At 46.0% G+C, this 16,703-nt stretch overlaps 1 pseudogene; it reads left to right on the top strand.

Annotated features, from left to right (window-relative positions):
• The first annotated feature begins 4,503 nt into the window (after positions 1-4,503).
• LOC123283592 (U6 spliceosomal RNA) lies at positions 4,504-4,604 on the top strand (annotated as a pseudogene).
• The last annotated feature ends 12,099 nt before the right edge of the window (positions 4,605-16,703 follow it).

Genomic DNA, 16,703 nt, shown 5'->3' on the forward strand with positions numbered 1-16,703 from the left:
CTCCACTAGGCCTCCTCTGACCTCACCCCAGCAGGGGTAGGGAGGGCATCTTGCTTCTGCCTGATGGATGTGGAAGTCCAGGTTCTCCAGCTGGCCTCCGCTGACACTGCAGGAGGGGGGCCTCATTACAGCCGGGCCGGGATAGAAGCCCGGACTCCCCACTTGGCCTTCCCTGGCAGGAGAAGGGGTGGCCTCATTATGCCCGCGAGGGTGGAAGTGTGGGCCCCCACTCAACCTTTGCTGATGGGGCTGGGCTGTAGTTTTTCTTGGAGTTTGGCTGGACTGGATTGATTATTGTCTAAAAGTTTTCTGTCCTGCTAGTCTGCCCCTTTCCTGATCTTTTGACTAGAGAGAGCAGACTTTTCTTGGGGTTTCTGTCGTCTGCATCCATTGGTTGTATTAGGTTGTCACATTCTCCAGTATCTACTTGGGATATAAAAGGGAAAAAACCTCACTGCCATGTCATTCCTTGAGTCTCCAGATCCCCAGCCAGTCTGCCTCTTCTCAACCTTTCAGAGACTTCTGATGTTTGTTTATGTAGAAAGTCCAGGGGTTTTTAGCTTTACTTAGCAGGAAGAATAGGAATAAATGCATCCACTCCATTTTGTCTGGAACCAGAAGTCAGGACTCATCGTTTTGATTGTAACATCACATTGTGCTGTATTCAAGCTATCTCTTTAACAGTTTGCTTCGTTCTCTAAACTGTGCGTTCTTAGAAGGCAAGAACTGTGTTTTATCTTTGTGTCCTTAGTGCCTAGCAGAGTAGCAATAAATTATTTTTTTAATTGAATTGTAGTATGTTATCAGGCATTTATTTCCCTGAAGGATTTTTGGAATGTGTGCAGATACAGATAAATTGCCACAAGAGGGCAGTAGCAGTGACCCCGCTCACTAGGGCCCTGAAGCTCGCGTGCCCCACTGCAGCAGAAACCTTTCCCCAGAACTGTGGTCTTTAGTTTGCCGTGAGAAGAGCAAAGTCTGGGAAGTAATTATAGTTGGGCCTCTCGGGGAGAAAAAGGACCTTGGGTGACTGACAAGGCTGTACGTGGAGCACATGGGTCTCATTCTTTTGGGGAAGAATGCTTCCCCCTTTTCGCAGTAAAGGGAAGGGAAGTCACATATTTCCAGCACCTAGTGGGCAGTCGTGATCTGGGCACTGCTCACAGTAATGCTGCAAGGCAGGCATTACTTCCTCTTCTTTACAGATGAGGGAACTGAGGCTCAGTGGGCCTCTGACAGCTGATAAGAGGGAGCACTAAAGCTCTTGCCCTGCTCCCCTCAGGAGATGCAAGGACACCTCATTCCTTGGGCAATGGAGGCCCTGGCCAGCCTCACACCAGCAAGCCTCAGAGCCCTGAGTAGGAGCTTCATCTTTCTTTAACGGGCTGATAACCCACTCTGCTTTTAAGATCTTGTGATAGAGGTCCAGCACCAGCTACATAGCCTACAAGGCCCAGAGCAAAGTGAGAATGTGGGACCGCTTGTTAAAAAAATTAAAAATTTCAGAACAGCAGAGCATTCAACCAAGCACGGGGCCCTTGTGAGCATGAGAGCCCGTGCGACTGTACAAGTCACATGTCTGTGAAGCCAGCCCTGTCTAGAGCAATCACAGAAATAATGAAATAATAGTAGGCTTCCTCTTTGGGGCAGCTTCTTTGCGCTACATGCTGTCACTTTAAATTTTCTTTCTTTTAGCTTTTGTGGGGTTGTTTTTTTCCCCTGTGTGTTTTTATCTTTACAATAAGGAGGTTGGACTAGACGAGCAGTTCTTAACCCTGGTTTCATATTAGAAGCAGCTGGGGGCTTTAAAAACATACCTACAGCTGGCGCCAGTGCCAAAGATTCTAAGTGAAGTGGATTGGAGCGGAGCCTGGGCATGGGAGTAACTCCCTCCTCGCTCTAAGACTCTGGTTTCTGTCTGAGGGTGATGAGGACGAAAATGTCCTTCCCCTCCTTTGAGAAAGCAGCTGGGGTATCTGGACAACTCCAGGTCCAGTTGGACGGGGAGTCTTGAGGTCCCAGGTCTGGGAATTTTTACTGACGTGAAGAACATATGTCCTTGGAGGGTCAGGGTGAGGGGCAGGTCTTCCGGGGACATTGTTTCTTCTCTACAGCAGACGTTTGCCCCAGTATCCATTCTGTCCATGGTCTCAGTGCTTCCGTGTTACTGGTGGCCCCTGGGGGGAGCCATCCATTTGTGGCAGTATTTCTGGGCATGAAGAGGCAACAGTGGCTTCCTTGTCCCTTCTGGGACTTGCCAGCTTGCCTACCTTCCTTGATAGAGCCAGAGCAATGCACATAAAGCTGTTGTAGAGAAGCAAGCAGAAAGGAAAAGAACGTTTATCATACACTTGCTGAGTGCCTGGCATTGCACTCGAAGCATGCGTATTTAATCTTCCAAAAACCCTTCTGGGTATTTTTTTAAATCTCCATTTTTACAGCTCAGAAAGATTAAGTAAGTCGCTGGATGTCACACAGCTGATTGAGCAGTCCCTCTACTTACTGTGGCTCAGAGATGTGGTGGAGGGTGGAGTGGGCTGCAGAAGTATCAGGGTAAGCCTGAGTCGTGCTTGCCTCACTTCTGCCCTGTCACCTCTTGGACGCCTGCTAACCCAAAGCCTGGGACGCTACTCTGTTGTCCAACCCTACCTCCACTCTCACCCCAGGAATACCCCCTGGGCAAACCATGTCTCAGGGCCAGAACATTCCAGAGCCCTGCGGGACTGGCCCTCCCTTTTCTGAAGCCAGTGAGGCATGGCCCAGGCCTGCCCTGTCAGGACTGCACAGAGCCCAGAAACCCCTCACCTGGGGTCCCATGGAAATGGAATGGAACCATCCATTCACGGATGTGAGAACCCAAAGACAAAAGGAGGAGGCAGCCCAGGCTTCTCCCAGAAGCCCATCAGGAGAGGGGGCTAGAGCAGGCAGGGGGCCCTGGGGCTGCTGAACAGGGCTGAGACTTAGAAGATCAAACTCCTTCTCTGAAGCTGGTTATACTGCGAAGAACCCGAGTCTGCCACGCAGGCAGGGCAGTTCTGCCCCAATGACCATCAGCCTCAGGCTCTCCGCAAGGAAGGATAGCCTCGCTTTTGAGGAAAGGTCTCAAATTCCCCTCACTGCCCTCAGAGGGGCTTGTAGAGGCTCAGAAAAGCCGTGGGGTCCTGGGTGGAAGAGTGGGAAGGAATGGAGACCCCAGATAATTGAGGGGGTAGGCAGGACTGCAGCCTCCCTAATGGAGCCATGGGCAGAGCAGAGGGAAGGCTGGAGCTAACCCAGAGGCCCCATCCCCCCAGGAATCCACCGCCCCCTTCAGGAGCGGGGACCTGCAGTCTCACAGCCCTGAGCTGGGCTAAACCAGGGAGGCATGGACCAGCTGATAGGGACCGTGAGGAAAGATTTCTATCACATTGTGACTCCTGGGGCTGCCAAGTGGTTTGGGAGCGGAGGGCTGGGGAATCCTCTTTTAATTCATTCTTCAAAAGCATAAGATCAGAAGAAAGATGTTTTATAAGATGAAACTCTCACGTGGGATAACGAAACAGTTCTGGAGATGGATGGTGGGGACGGTTGCACGACAGTGTGAATGTACTTAATGCCACTGAACTGTCTGCTTTAAAACTGTTAAAATGGTAAATTTTATGTTGTATATATTTACGCAACATAATAAAGTACAATAACAAAAGAGGAAGTGAAGCTGTGGGTTAGCTTAGAAAGCATGTCAGGCGAGTCTCATCTGAGGCCGAAGAGAGGTTTCCGCATGCCCCAGGAGTGCCTGCAGGCTGAGGCTAGCAGCTTTTGGGGGAGGCAGTGCCTTCCCCCCAAGACCCAAAATGGCCAGCCCGTGGGGTTCGAAATGGACTCTAAAGAGCCTGATGGATGTGTCTGTCTTCTCACTCTTTCTGGCTGTCCTGAGGTCCATGAGGTGGGGTTATCTCTCTCCTCTCCAGTAATATTTAGGGATGGATGTGAGGACTGACCCAATAAATCAGGCGCTGGCCCGGGAAGCATTTTGGATGCCCTGCTTTAGGACCGGGGGACCATTTTACAGAATCACGGCTGGTGTGAGTGTGTGGAGTTTGTCATGGATCACGTAGGCATCCAGGCTGAGACAGCCAGATGGCAACCCAGCAGAGCAGGTCCTCCTGGGCGGAGGCCCCACAGTGCCCCAAGGAGGGGTCCTTGGCGGTGTGCTGGGGGCACAAGAAGCCCCAGGAGAGAAGGGACTTACCTGCCTGGAGTGTATCTTTGCTTAAAAATTTACAAGAGTGGATCATATCGTGTTTTTTTCCATTTCCTAAATTTTTAAAAATTATTTTATTGAGGTGATATTGGCTTATAACTGTGTAAATTTCAGGTGTACATTATTATATATCAGTTTCTGTATAGACTGCATCGTGCTCGCCACCAATAGTCTAGTTTTTATCCATCACCACACATATATGCACCTTTACCCCTTTCGACCTCCCCCCACCCTCTCATATTTTTATTAAGAAGACATATAATGTCACTTTGGCAGCCCATATACTAAACTGGAATGATACAGAAGATTAACCTGGTCCCTGCACAAAGATGATTTGCAAATTTGTGAGGTGTTCCATATTTTTTAGCAGTAAATAATTGAAAAGTGAAATTTAAAAAACAACCCAATTTACACTAACATCAATAAACAGGAAATAGTGAAGTATAAATTTGACAAAAGATGTGCAAGACTTTCACACTGGAAACTACAAAACATTCCTGAGGGAAGTTTTTAAAAGATCTAAATATGTCGAGAGACGTACCATGTTCATGGCTTGGAAGACTCAATATTGTTAATTCTCAAATGATTTATAGATTTAACACAATCGCAATCATCGTCTCAACAGACTTTTTTGTAGAAATTGACAAGCTGTTCTAAAATTTATATGGAAATGCAAAGGACCTAGAATATCCAAAGCAATCTTGAAAAAGAAAGTAAAGGACTTACATTACCTTGCTTCAAGACTTAATACAAAACTACAGTGATTAATATAGTGTGTACCATCATGAGGATCAACAAACAGATCAAGGGACAGAAGAGAGAGCTGAGAAATAGACCCACACTTATATAGTCGTTTGATGTTTGACTGTAGAGCCAAAGCAATCCAATGGTGAAAGAAAGTCTTTTCAATAAATGGGGCTGAAATAACTGGATATCCAGATAGAAAAAATGAGCCTCAACTCCTGCCTCACACCATACACAAAGAGTAATTCAACATCATAGATATAAACATAAAAGCTAAAACACTAAAGCTTCTAGAAGAAAACAGAATATCTTTGTGGCTTGAGGGTAGGAAACGTTTCCTAGACAGGACACAGAAAGCAATAACTATAAATTTAAAAAGTGATAAACTAGACTTCATCCATATTGTAAGCTTTTTCTCATCAAAGACATTGTTAAATAAAGGAATAGGCAAGGTACAGACTTGAGGGGGGAGAATTTTGCAAAACATATCTGAAAAGAACTGATATCCAGGATATATAAAGAATTTCTACAACTCAATAATAGAGAGGCAAACAACCCAAATAAAAAATTGGCAAAAGATTTGAAACACACATGTTTCCCAAAAGTCAATATATGGATGGATAATAGGCACATGAAAAAGTCTCAATATCATTAACAATCAGGGCAGTGCAAATTAAAACCAGCATGAGATACAACTACATACAACCCAGAATGGCTAAAATTTAAGCGACTGACCTCCCGTGCCCCCAAAGACTAGTGAGGATAAGGAGCAACCAGAACCTCATACATTGTTAGTGGGAGTATACAATGGTTGTGACCACTTTGGAAACGTCCAGTTCTTTTACGACTAATTACACACAAACTCTACGACCCAGCAGTTCCACTTCCAGGTGTTGACCTGAGAGAAATGAAAGTACATGTCTGCAAAAAGACTTGTACAGGAATGTGTATATCAGCTTTATTCTTAGTATCCCCAAACTGGAAAAAGCGCTGATGTCCATCAATAGGAAAATGGGTAACAGTGCTGTATTGGGAATATTCCTCCAAATAAAAAGAGAACAAACTACTGATACGTGCAACAACGTGAGTGACTCTCAAAACCATTATGTTGAGTGAAACAAGCCTTACACAAAAGAGTATATTCTGTATGATTCGATTTATATAAAGTTCTAGAACAGGCAAAACTAACCCATGGTGGCAAAAAATCAGAGCGGTGGTTTCCTCTGGGGATTGAATGGGGAGCGGCAAGAGGGAACTTTCTGGGGTGATGGTAATCTTCCATATCCTGATAGGTGTTGGGTTGCACAGGTTTATGCATTAGTCAAAATTTGGCAAATGTATACTTAAGACTCTACATTTCATTGCTTATAGATTTTACCTCAAAAAACTGTAGGCAAATAATGAATTCTTGGTAAAGATAGGCATACTGAAGTAACTATGGAGAACTGTACTGAAGTCTGCAATTTACTTTGAGATGCATAAAAAATACAGTGGATCGATGGATAGATATGATGAGGATCAAGGCTGCCCCAGGGAGAAATGCCCAAGGCGTCCTGCCCTACCTACTGGTATATATCATCCTCCTGGAAGTGAAGCGTAGGATGTCTTGACCTGATCTGACCTGATTCCGATCCAAAGTTATAGGACCACCCAAAAACCAGACCACACCTGCACTGATACCATTTTAACGACTTTTTTCATGATCTTTCCTTTGTCTTGTAAAGAAATAACTCACATACCTATCCCTTATAAATTTAGCCCTGCCCTCAACCCATTGCACCTCTTCACTGCCCATGGATCCTGTCCCCATGCTGCAGCTCTTCACTGCCCGTGGGTCCTGTCCCCATACTGCAGCTCTTACTGCCCATAGGTCCTGTCCCCATGCTACTCTATGCTATTCTCTGACTAAAGGAGCACCAACTGCCAGACCTTGAGAGTCCAGGAAATCTTTCTTTCAACTCCTCGGCTCGCTGAGCCCGCATCAGATAGATGGATAGATGTGTGACAAAGCAAATATATTAAAATATTAATAGTAGAATCTGGGTGATGGATATAGGGATTTTCACAGTAAAAATCATTATGTTTGAAATTTTTCATTTAAAAATCTTGAAAAAAGACATAATAGCTATATCATGGAATGACATAAAATTTACGTGAATTTTTATGATAGCACATAGAAATTCCAGAAGTTTCTTCAAAAAATTCCTTTTATTGGCCTGAAGTACCACCTCCTCCCAACACTTACCATGCTGACTTTTTCCCTTCCTTTCTCTTGGGAGACAAAAAGGCTAGCAAATTGGGCCTGAGGCTGTGGTCCTCTCTGTGATGAAAGATTCTGCTTCTTGCAGTTTCAATTTGGCTATAAAGACTCAAGAGGGCTGCCCACTGCACTTGTCTTAAAGAGGTAACCAAGTTATGGTTGACTATTTGATGTCACCAAAATCTGGAGGACAAACCCCTCAGCATTCCCCAAGTGGAGGCAGCAGGAGATGACCCAAGGCCAGAAGCCCCAGCACTGGCCTCAGCAGGTGCTGTGCGGAGGCTGTCTTTGGTTTGGAGCTGGAGGAGGCTAGCAAGGGGAAGCCTCTTGCCCCAGCCCCTAGGGGAGTGGAGGGGCTAGAGCTAGGTGGGTCTGCTGAGCCAGTGCTGGGAGCTGGGCATCAGGGTGTCAGGCCGAGGGGAGCCGCCGAGGTCACTGTGGCACCTCCCTGCCCCCTGGCCTTGTGGCTTTTACTACCAGGTTGGGTGACTGTTCAGTTAACCTGAGGGCTCCGGGACCAGCCTGAGCTACTCTTGCCAGAATTGTCAGGGGTTGGAGTGGGGAGAGGGCTGGCTGGGAAAAGGCTGTCTTCATGGGCAGGGCCAGATGAGCAAAAAGCTCTCGAAAACAAAGACTCTTTCAGCTAAGGTTGGTGGCCATGGGCAGCCCCTCCTGCCCATCCCCACCCTGTAATTAAAGTGGTAACTGTGAGTGGTGAAGATGACGGGGAAGACTGCAAGTCAGAGCTGATGAATAGATGCACAATGTCCCCACAGGCACCTATGGGTCTGGCGTCCTCACATCTGAGCATGTCTGACCTTGAGCACGTGGTCCTATGTCAGCCCAGTTCTTGTTTCCTTACCTGTTATATCTATTCGTTGAGTATCCTTGTGTATTTATCCTGATTTCTTTTCTCAAAAAAAAAAAAAATATATATATATATAAAATTAAAAAGTAATACTTGCCTATCATAGAAAATTTAGATTAAAAAGTTGAATAAATTGAAATAATCAGATAGAGATAACCTCTATTAAGCCTGTGGTGTGGTTCCTGACGATGTTTATTTCCAAATGGGTATATTCCCAATTTAAAATTTAGATTATATTATATGTGCTGCTTTGTAACTTGCCTTTTCCACTTAACAGTGTATCGTGGAGGTCTCTCCCCATCGTGAAATACAAAGAAATAAATAACCATTTCACCAACCGCTTACCATCCCCATAACATGGATGTGCACTAGGATGTTTAATCCTCTCTTGGTAGACATTTGGGTCCTTAAAATATTTTGCTGTTATAAACAGTACTGTGATTATAAACATCCTTGGACACAAATCTGCCCTTGTCCATGATTCTTTTTTTGTGTGTGTGTGTGAATTCTTAGGAGTGGAATTATCCTTTCAGATCAGGAGTAGATTGTTTTAAAGTCTTCATGGACTTTTTTTGCTAAACGTAATGGACCTCTGATGTGCTTCCCTGCTCAGAATTCTTTCCCCCTTCTTCTAATAACAGCATTTCATTTTTCCTTTACGGAGCCACATCCCCCAGACTCTTTGTGGCCCTTGTGGGTTGTCAATCACTATACACTTCTCCTTTATAGGGTTGAAAATGTCATTTGAGGTGGCCAGAGAACTATTACCCTGGCCACAGTGTTCAGTTCAGAGATGAGCATATGATCCAAAGAGAGTTAGAGTATTCCCTGAGACTTAATATGAAGATTCTATGTGAGAGAGGATTTTTCTCTTCCTTTTGGATTAGAAGCCACGCAGATATAGGCTTGAGGTTGTAAGAGGTCATCTTCCCTGCCGTGTAGATAGAGTGATGAGAATAAAGCCAACACACTCAGGGAAACAGAATCAAGAAATAGAAAGTCAGAGCCCTGATGACCTTGCCCAAGCCCCTGGATCTACCTATGCCTGAAGCCATCTCTCCCTGGGTCTTCCAAGTTAGTTGAGTCAATAAATACCCTTTTTGGTTTAAGCTAGTTTTCTTTAGATTGCTGTCACTTGTAAGTGAAGGAACCCTGAGTAATACAGTACGCTGTCTTCCTGAAAAGTCATACAAATTTATACTCCCAATAACACTGGATAAGAATGCCAATTTCAAGGGCTCTGCACCTTGCCACCCACTGATTAGGGGTTTGAGGAAGCCAACTATCCCGAAATGCTGTGGATTGTGCAAGTGTGAGAGGGACACAATATAATCCTAAGGAAGCTAGACCAGGTTCGAGGGCTGACAAGGTGAACCTACATGATTAGAAAATTGTTCCCCAGGGTTCTGCTGGAAATTAGGACATTCACAGGCTATAGTGAGTGTAGTAGTTAATGGACAGCTGGTTCCTGCATAGATGTGTATTATGGTGAAAAATAAGGGTTCAACAAATAAGGGCCACAACTCAAAACACAGGGACACTCAGCTGCCTGTGTCTTGTAGCATAAAACTACAGAAATTCAAAAGCAGAGGTGGGAAACTAGTAAGCTATGGGCTGTGTCCCGCCAAGGAACAGGGTTTATTTAACTTGCACAGCGTCTTTAAAATATTTCAAAAAGGAGCCTGAGCTCTTGCAGAAAGGGCTGACTCCAGGTCTGGAATAGGAAAAGTCCGAGGGAATGTCGTCCCAAAAAGGGAATTCGTTCCCAAAAGGGGAAAAGTGACCGAAGACAGTCGAGATGGGTCAAAGATCACCAAAGCCATCTTGAAGGGCTCCCACTGGCCAAAGTTGGAACTGAGCATCAAAAAAGAATAAAGGCTATAACCGATTATACAACATTGAAAACATAAAAATCCAGGAGTCCATAATGATACTTAAAGAAAGAGAAAAAGACTCAGCCATGATGAGACAAAGCTGTTACACCAACTCCTTACTCTGAGAATTGGTAATTAAAAGCAGAGAAGTAAGCATTTTTTCTGCCTTCCAGTAGGAACTAGTAGTTCCAGTTTCAGGGTAACCAAATAGCCCCAGTCGATGAGGGAAAGCGTTTCTTTGCAGAAGAATGCCAGCTAATAAATGTCTAAGAAATAGCATTAGACAAACACCATTTTGCAATTCCTAATGAAATAAGTGATTCAGGCATGGAACATCCATGGATGCCGAAACCATTGGGTAAAAGGTTTCTGGGGGAGATGACTGGTCTAAGGAAGAAACTCCAGAGTTACAACAGATGGAATCATCGGAACCCAGTCCTCCATCCAGCGTCACTCCTAGGACGACCACGTCCTGTGCTTTCAGAGATGATGAACTAGGCAGAGTCACCGCCACCTGAGATATGTTCTTGCCAAAACATTAACCTGAATTTAATCAAGCCTTTAGATCTAACTTCCAGTTTGCCGGAAATGCAGGGGATAAAAGACAATGCAAGTTCAGTGACACCACAAGGAAAGAATCAGACATGTCTAGAAGGACAGGAAAGTCAACAAAACACTGGTCTGAGTTCTTCAAATCAAAGTCAGTAAAAACAACAAAAAACATAACAAAACAGACCAGTGGGGATCTCTCCTAGATTAAAGATGCTTAAGACACATAACAACCAAATCCACTTCTTTGTCCTTGATTGGATTCTAGTTTGAACAATCTATCTAAAAAAGTCATTTTTAGGATAGTGGAAGAAATTTGAGTAAAAAACAAGGTGTTGGTTAATTTTCTTAAGTATTATTACAGCTATTTAGGAAACTATGTTTTGAAGAGATGCCTATTGAAGTATTTAAGGGTGAAAATATTTTAATAACTTTGATTTTGTTGCTTTAAAATACTTAAGCAGAAAAGAAATAGATGAAATAAATATGGCAAAATGTTCAAAGTTAAATCTGAGTGATGAGTGTTTTTAGATATGGATGTTCATTATACCATCACTCTTTTTCTGTATGTTTGGAGTTTTTCATAATAAAAAAAAATTTTTAAAGATCTAGAATATTTGACCAAACATTTAAAAATATGGAGATTTCATGTAAAGAAATCCAGATTTCTGGCTTCTCTGGAAGCTTGAGAGTATCCGGCCACTGGGTCCATATTTCCAAGTGGAAACATCTGACGCTGAGCAGCGGCTGCTCCTCCAGTTGCTCTCCTGTCCCCAACCTCTGCCCACTTCACCCGCTAACTTACCTGCCTGGCCCTTGAAGGTATCTGAGTTTTCCTAAAAAGGCCCAATCAAACATAAAAAGTAACAACTGAGCCATTGCTTGCAGGATACACAGGGAATGAAGACCCCTGGCAAGGAGGAGGGACCAGTGTTATGCTGTAGAGTCCTGGGGCAGAGTGAGAACTCGAGGGTGTGTAGGAGGGTTCTGACCCAGGCAGCAGGTGAGGGCCCAAGGGTCTGCCTCAAGGTGGTGCGGTTGGCTCTAGGGGGGTCTTAGTTATGTGAGTTTAGGGCGCTGACTATATGTGAACATTTACCGTTTCTTCTTGGCCACTCACGGACACTCCTCTTGTGTTGAGAATGTCCTCCACCTTTTGAGTCTGTGCCTGCCTAAAGCAGAAACCAGAAACATACTTTCCCAGCTTCCTTTGCAGTCAGGGCACAGACATGTGACCTGGTCTCCACCAATCACATGCAACCTCAGAGCCTACCATTTGGGAAATGAGCGCCAGGGTGGCGAGGGTGGCAGCAGAAGTGCGCAGCTTCCAGAGGCAGCGGGGGGCAGAGTTGTGCACCCAGCATCCGCCTCGTGAGGGGGTGCACGCAGTCAGGGGAGCAGTGATATCTCTTTACAGCAGCTCTGCCTTGTCATAGCTGATAAGCCTGGCCTCGTGCCCTTGCAGAGATTCTTAGAGGCACCTGAAAGCCTTTTCTGCTTAAACTTGCTCGAGTGGGTTCTGTTGTTTGCAACCAAGAACTCTGAGTGTTTTGACACTTAATCTCTCCAGGCTTGTGACGGAAGAGTGGAGGCGCTAACATTGCCTGGGAGGCAGCCAGAGCCCTTTCTTCCCACATTCTCCATTTCCCCAAACCCTGGATTCATTTTAGGGGTCAGCCGCCACTGAGATATGAAGCTGGGAGGCGTCAGTAAGCCAGGGCTGGGTGAAGGATTCACAGTCTCATTGGTGAAGTCTCCAAAAAAGCATTGTCTTGTCTACATTGGCAATTGACTTCGTGTTACTTGGCACAGAAGAGTTAGTCTCGCTAATTGGATCACTCAGATGAGAGCGAACTTCCAAGGCAGCCTAGCAGATTCTCCCTTGAGTCCGTTTGAAACTTAAGCATCTGCTATGATGAATACTTCTTTCAGGATGCTGCCAGAGCTCAATGGATAGCACCACCTTGGTCCCAGGACCCCTGGATCTTTTGATCCCCAGGATTCCCAGAGACCAAGTGCAGTGGATATAGGAGGAGAAAAAGCAGAAAAAGAAAAGAAAAGCACATCCGTAAATTCAGAATATTGAGAAAGAGTACATAGGGTTATCCAAATCAATTAGCCAAACGCTATAGAGCAGTCATGTCTAAACAACTCAACTCTACTGATACCACGGTCAGGATGAAACCCATGTGCATCCGGGGCCCCAGCCACCCACCCAGCGGCCCCTCACAGCACACAGTGAGTGGGAAACGAAGACTTCCACTGCCCCCTGACTCCATTGCATTTTCAGCTCACCCAGCTCAACCTCCTCCTTAGCCACGTGGGTCTGCCCCACTTCCTGCCTTCTCTGGAACTTGAACCAGGAACTTAACTCCCCAGGCACGTGTGGAGACAATCCAGCAGCCAGCCGTACTAAAACTGAGGACTCACTGAGTGACTTGGACTCAGATAATAATTTAATAGTAGCCAACATTCAGATGGTGCTTACTGGGTGCCGAGCACTGATCTAAGAACTACACATATATTAACATTTCATTTTCATAATAACTCCATAAAGTAAGTACCGTTATAAGCTCCATGGAAGTGACACAGAGAGGTTAAGCAGCTTGCCCAAAGTCATGCCATCTCATTCGCATGCTCCCCATGCCTATTTACTCATATGGGTAAGAAGCAGAGTAGAGAATGAGTCTGGAGAGTTGCACCCTAATTCCTGGGTGGGCTCTTAACTCTGAGAAGGTCTGGAGGATGAGGACGTTTCTCTGGGCTCTCTGTGAACACGTGAAGGGTCTTTTCTCACGATCCTCAAGGGTTTGCAATGGTTCTCTGAGTGGCCAGTTCCCTGCACAAGCACCCACGAGGAGTGAGAGGAGCCTGACGTCTTGGCAAGACCACTTGGCTCTCCCCTGACCACGTGTGCAGCCTCACTTGACCTCTGTGAGCCTTAGTTTCCTTACCTGTAAATCAGGAATGATTATGCTACTCAGTTCATGGAGCTGCTGTGAGGATTAAAGGAGATGATGCGTGCACAGTGTTTATACAGATTAAATGAATGTGCATTGTAATGATGTAATTATTGGATTATTGGATGTAGTCATCCATTATCCACACACCATGGATAAGGAACCATAGGGTCAGAGAATAGAGAAGAGACTCTCCCCATCCACGGAGAACAAACTGGGCTGGGCTTCACTCATCCTCCAGCTGCAGCCCTCGTCACTGGAGCAGGGCCCCCAGCGTGGCTCACCCCAGGCCATCTGAAGAGTCCCATTTTTAAACCTTCTTTTACAATGACCTTTTCCTTCTTTCTTAAAAAAGTTATAAGATCATAATTATAATTATAAAATATTTCATCTATACAAAATACCCAACCCTGGTGGTCTAGTGGTTAAGATTTGGCGCTCTCACTGCCATAGCCCGGGTTCGTTTCCCAGCCGGGGAAGCACGCTACCCATCTGTCAGTTGTCATACTGTGGCGGCTGCCTGTTGCTGTGATGCTAAAAGCTATACCACCCATATTTCAAATACCAACAGGGTCACCCATGGTGGACAGGTTTCCGTGGAGCTTCCAGACTAGACAGACTAGGAAGAAGGACCTGGCCACCCAGTTCCAAAAAAATGGACCACAAAAACTCTGTGAATAGAGTGGAGCATCATCTGATATGGTGCTTCGAGGGGAGAAGATGATGCAAAGAGCCAGCCCTGATGGCCTGATCTACCACACTCACGTTTTCCACCGGTTCGCGGGCACAGGGGACTTGGCTAAACTCTAGGAGCCGGGGCCTTGTTTATTCATTTTGCCTCTTCGCTCCACAGGGTTGCAGACTCAGCCTCTCAGTACACGCAGCAAATTAGTGGGTAAGACCCGATGGCGGTGTCGTTTCCTGTCTTCTCGTTTGGATTTAGGGTGTGAGGTTTTGGGCAGCTCCATCATTCTGAGCTTGTTTTGTTGTGTTTTCGTTTGTGAATGGTACAGCTGGCTTTGGCTTGGGTGTGAATGGTTATTATTATCATCATTTTGGTTCTTCCCCGGTCCTGCTCAGTTTGCACAGAGCAACATTCCACAGAGGGGAAACAGTCCACATTCTACGACATTCCACATTCGTTTTAATCAGCATCCTTGGCTGCCCAGTAGCAGCCGGGCCCCTGTCTTAGTCAGCTCAGGCTGCCATAACAAAAAACCAAAGACTAGGTGGCTTGAACCACAGAAATTTATGTCTCACAGTTCTGGAGGCTGGGAAGTCTAGGATCAAGGTGCCGGCCGATTTGGTTCCTGGTGCAAGCTCCCTTCCGGGCTTGCATATGGCAACGACCTCACTGTGCCCTCACATGGCAGACAGAAAGCTCACCGAGGTCTTCTCTTATAAGGCCACTAATCCTATCGGATCAGGATGCCACCCTTATGATCTCATTTAACCTTAATTACTTCCTTACTCAGACAGACCCAAGTTCAAAGCCCAGCTCTGCTACTTACTAACTTTGGAAAATAGTTCATCTTTCTGACCTTCAGTCCCCCATTCTGAAAAGTAAAGACAGTATGTTCCACTTCAGTGGGTTATTGTAATTATTACATTAGAAAGTGTAGAGAAAGTAGCTAGCACAATGCCTGGCATATCTTAGGTTCAAGGTATGGTTGCCTAGATGACGTCACTCGGACCAGCAGCGTCAGCATCACCTGAGACCACGATAGACATGCAGGATGTCAGGCCCCGTCCCAGCCCTGCCAAATGGGAATCTGCATCTCCAAACCATCCCCAGGAATTTGAATGTACATTGAAGTGTGAGAAGCGCTCACATAAATGGTCGGCCTTGGCCCAGCTGGGCCCTGAGGGATCCTGGGAATGCGGTGGTGGGCTTCAGGGGGGCCAGGCGGCGTTGTGATTTCACCTTGCCCAGCCCAGCTCTGAGGAATGCTGGAATGGAGGAAGGGAAGGGAGTGAACCCTGAGGAACTGGGGCTGCTGAGAGCTGACCCCAGGCAAGCTCCTCGCCATCCACTTGCACTGTCTAAAGGGGCAACGCTGGGCAAGGTGCCCCCCTCCCCACCTTGAGCTGTTCTCCAAGGGGTCTGAATGGCAGGTTGGGCCAGTGGTCGCTGGTGGTCATAGAAGACGCATCCTCGGCCGGTTCCTCTCTCCTGTCTTGTCTCAAGTTGTTGACAGACCTGCCCTTTCTGTCTCATCTCTGAGTGGTGGCACCTGTTGCTTTCTTTCCTGCCCTTTTCTCCTGGCTCATTCCTTCTCAACTCAGCTTGAGGGCCACCTCCTCCAGGAAGCAGTTTCTACCCCGCCTCGGCTGCTCCCTTCCCAGCCTGTTTACCCTGTGCTCACGCACCACTCTGCTCTCAGGATGTGGTGCACCTGCCTGCCTTCCCCTCCAGCTCCTTAGAGACACCCGGACAGTTGTGAAGTTAGAAGGGTGACCTCAGGACGGAATGCCGGCTCTGGCCCTTCCCGGCTCTGTGACTTTGAGCGAGTCTTTGAATTTCCAGGAGCTTCACTTTACTCATCAGTAAAATGGAGACACAGTTCTCTTGAGAATTAAATAAGATAAAGGATGTATGGCATGCAAGATTTTGCAGCCACAACCCAGGTGTGCAAGAAACGTCGCACTTCCTTTTTTTCTTTAAATCAGCTCAAGTTCTAACTCCAATAGGCTGGAGGGAAATTCAATTTCAGTCCTTACTGGGGCTTCTCTCCTCTCTCCCTCTTTCTCTGCTCACAAAGTAACCTTGGAAACTCTCGTGATGTGCAGAGGACAGGAGAAGGGTCTTAAACCTTGAGCCTCACCCTGGATGTTAGAAATGTGTGCGCTTGAGTATGTAGGATGGTGTAGTAGTTAAGAGGGAGAGCTCTGGGGTCAGTCCCACCTCCACTACATACCAGCTGTGTGGCTATGGGAAATTCGCTTGACCTCTCTATCCCTCAGTTTTCTTATTCTTAAATAAGAATACTTAAGAATAAGTCCTTGTTCCTTTCATTTCCTTTTACAACCTGACTCCGACCTCTGGAATGATACTACATAGAAAGGGGGACAGCGGGCCTTGCTGTCCTCATTCTGATTTTAAAAGGGATGTTTCCTATTTTCCCTGCTGAGAATGATGTTTCCTGCAGGCTTTCAGTAAATTAAGATAAGCGGTGTATTTACATTCTTTCTCATCTATTTCTGACCT

The sequence above is a fragment of the Equus asinus genome, chromosome 2 (genome assembly GCF_041296235.1).
Source record: "Equus asinus isolate D_3611 breed Donkey chromosome 2, EquAss-T2T_v2, whole genome shotgun sequence".
In the NCBI taxonomy this organism is placed as follows: Eukaryota; Metazoa; Chordata; class Mammalia; order Perissodactyla; family Equidae; genus Equus; species Equus asinus.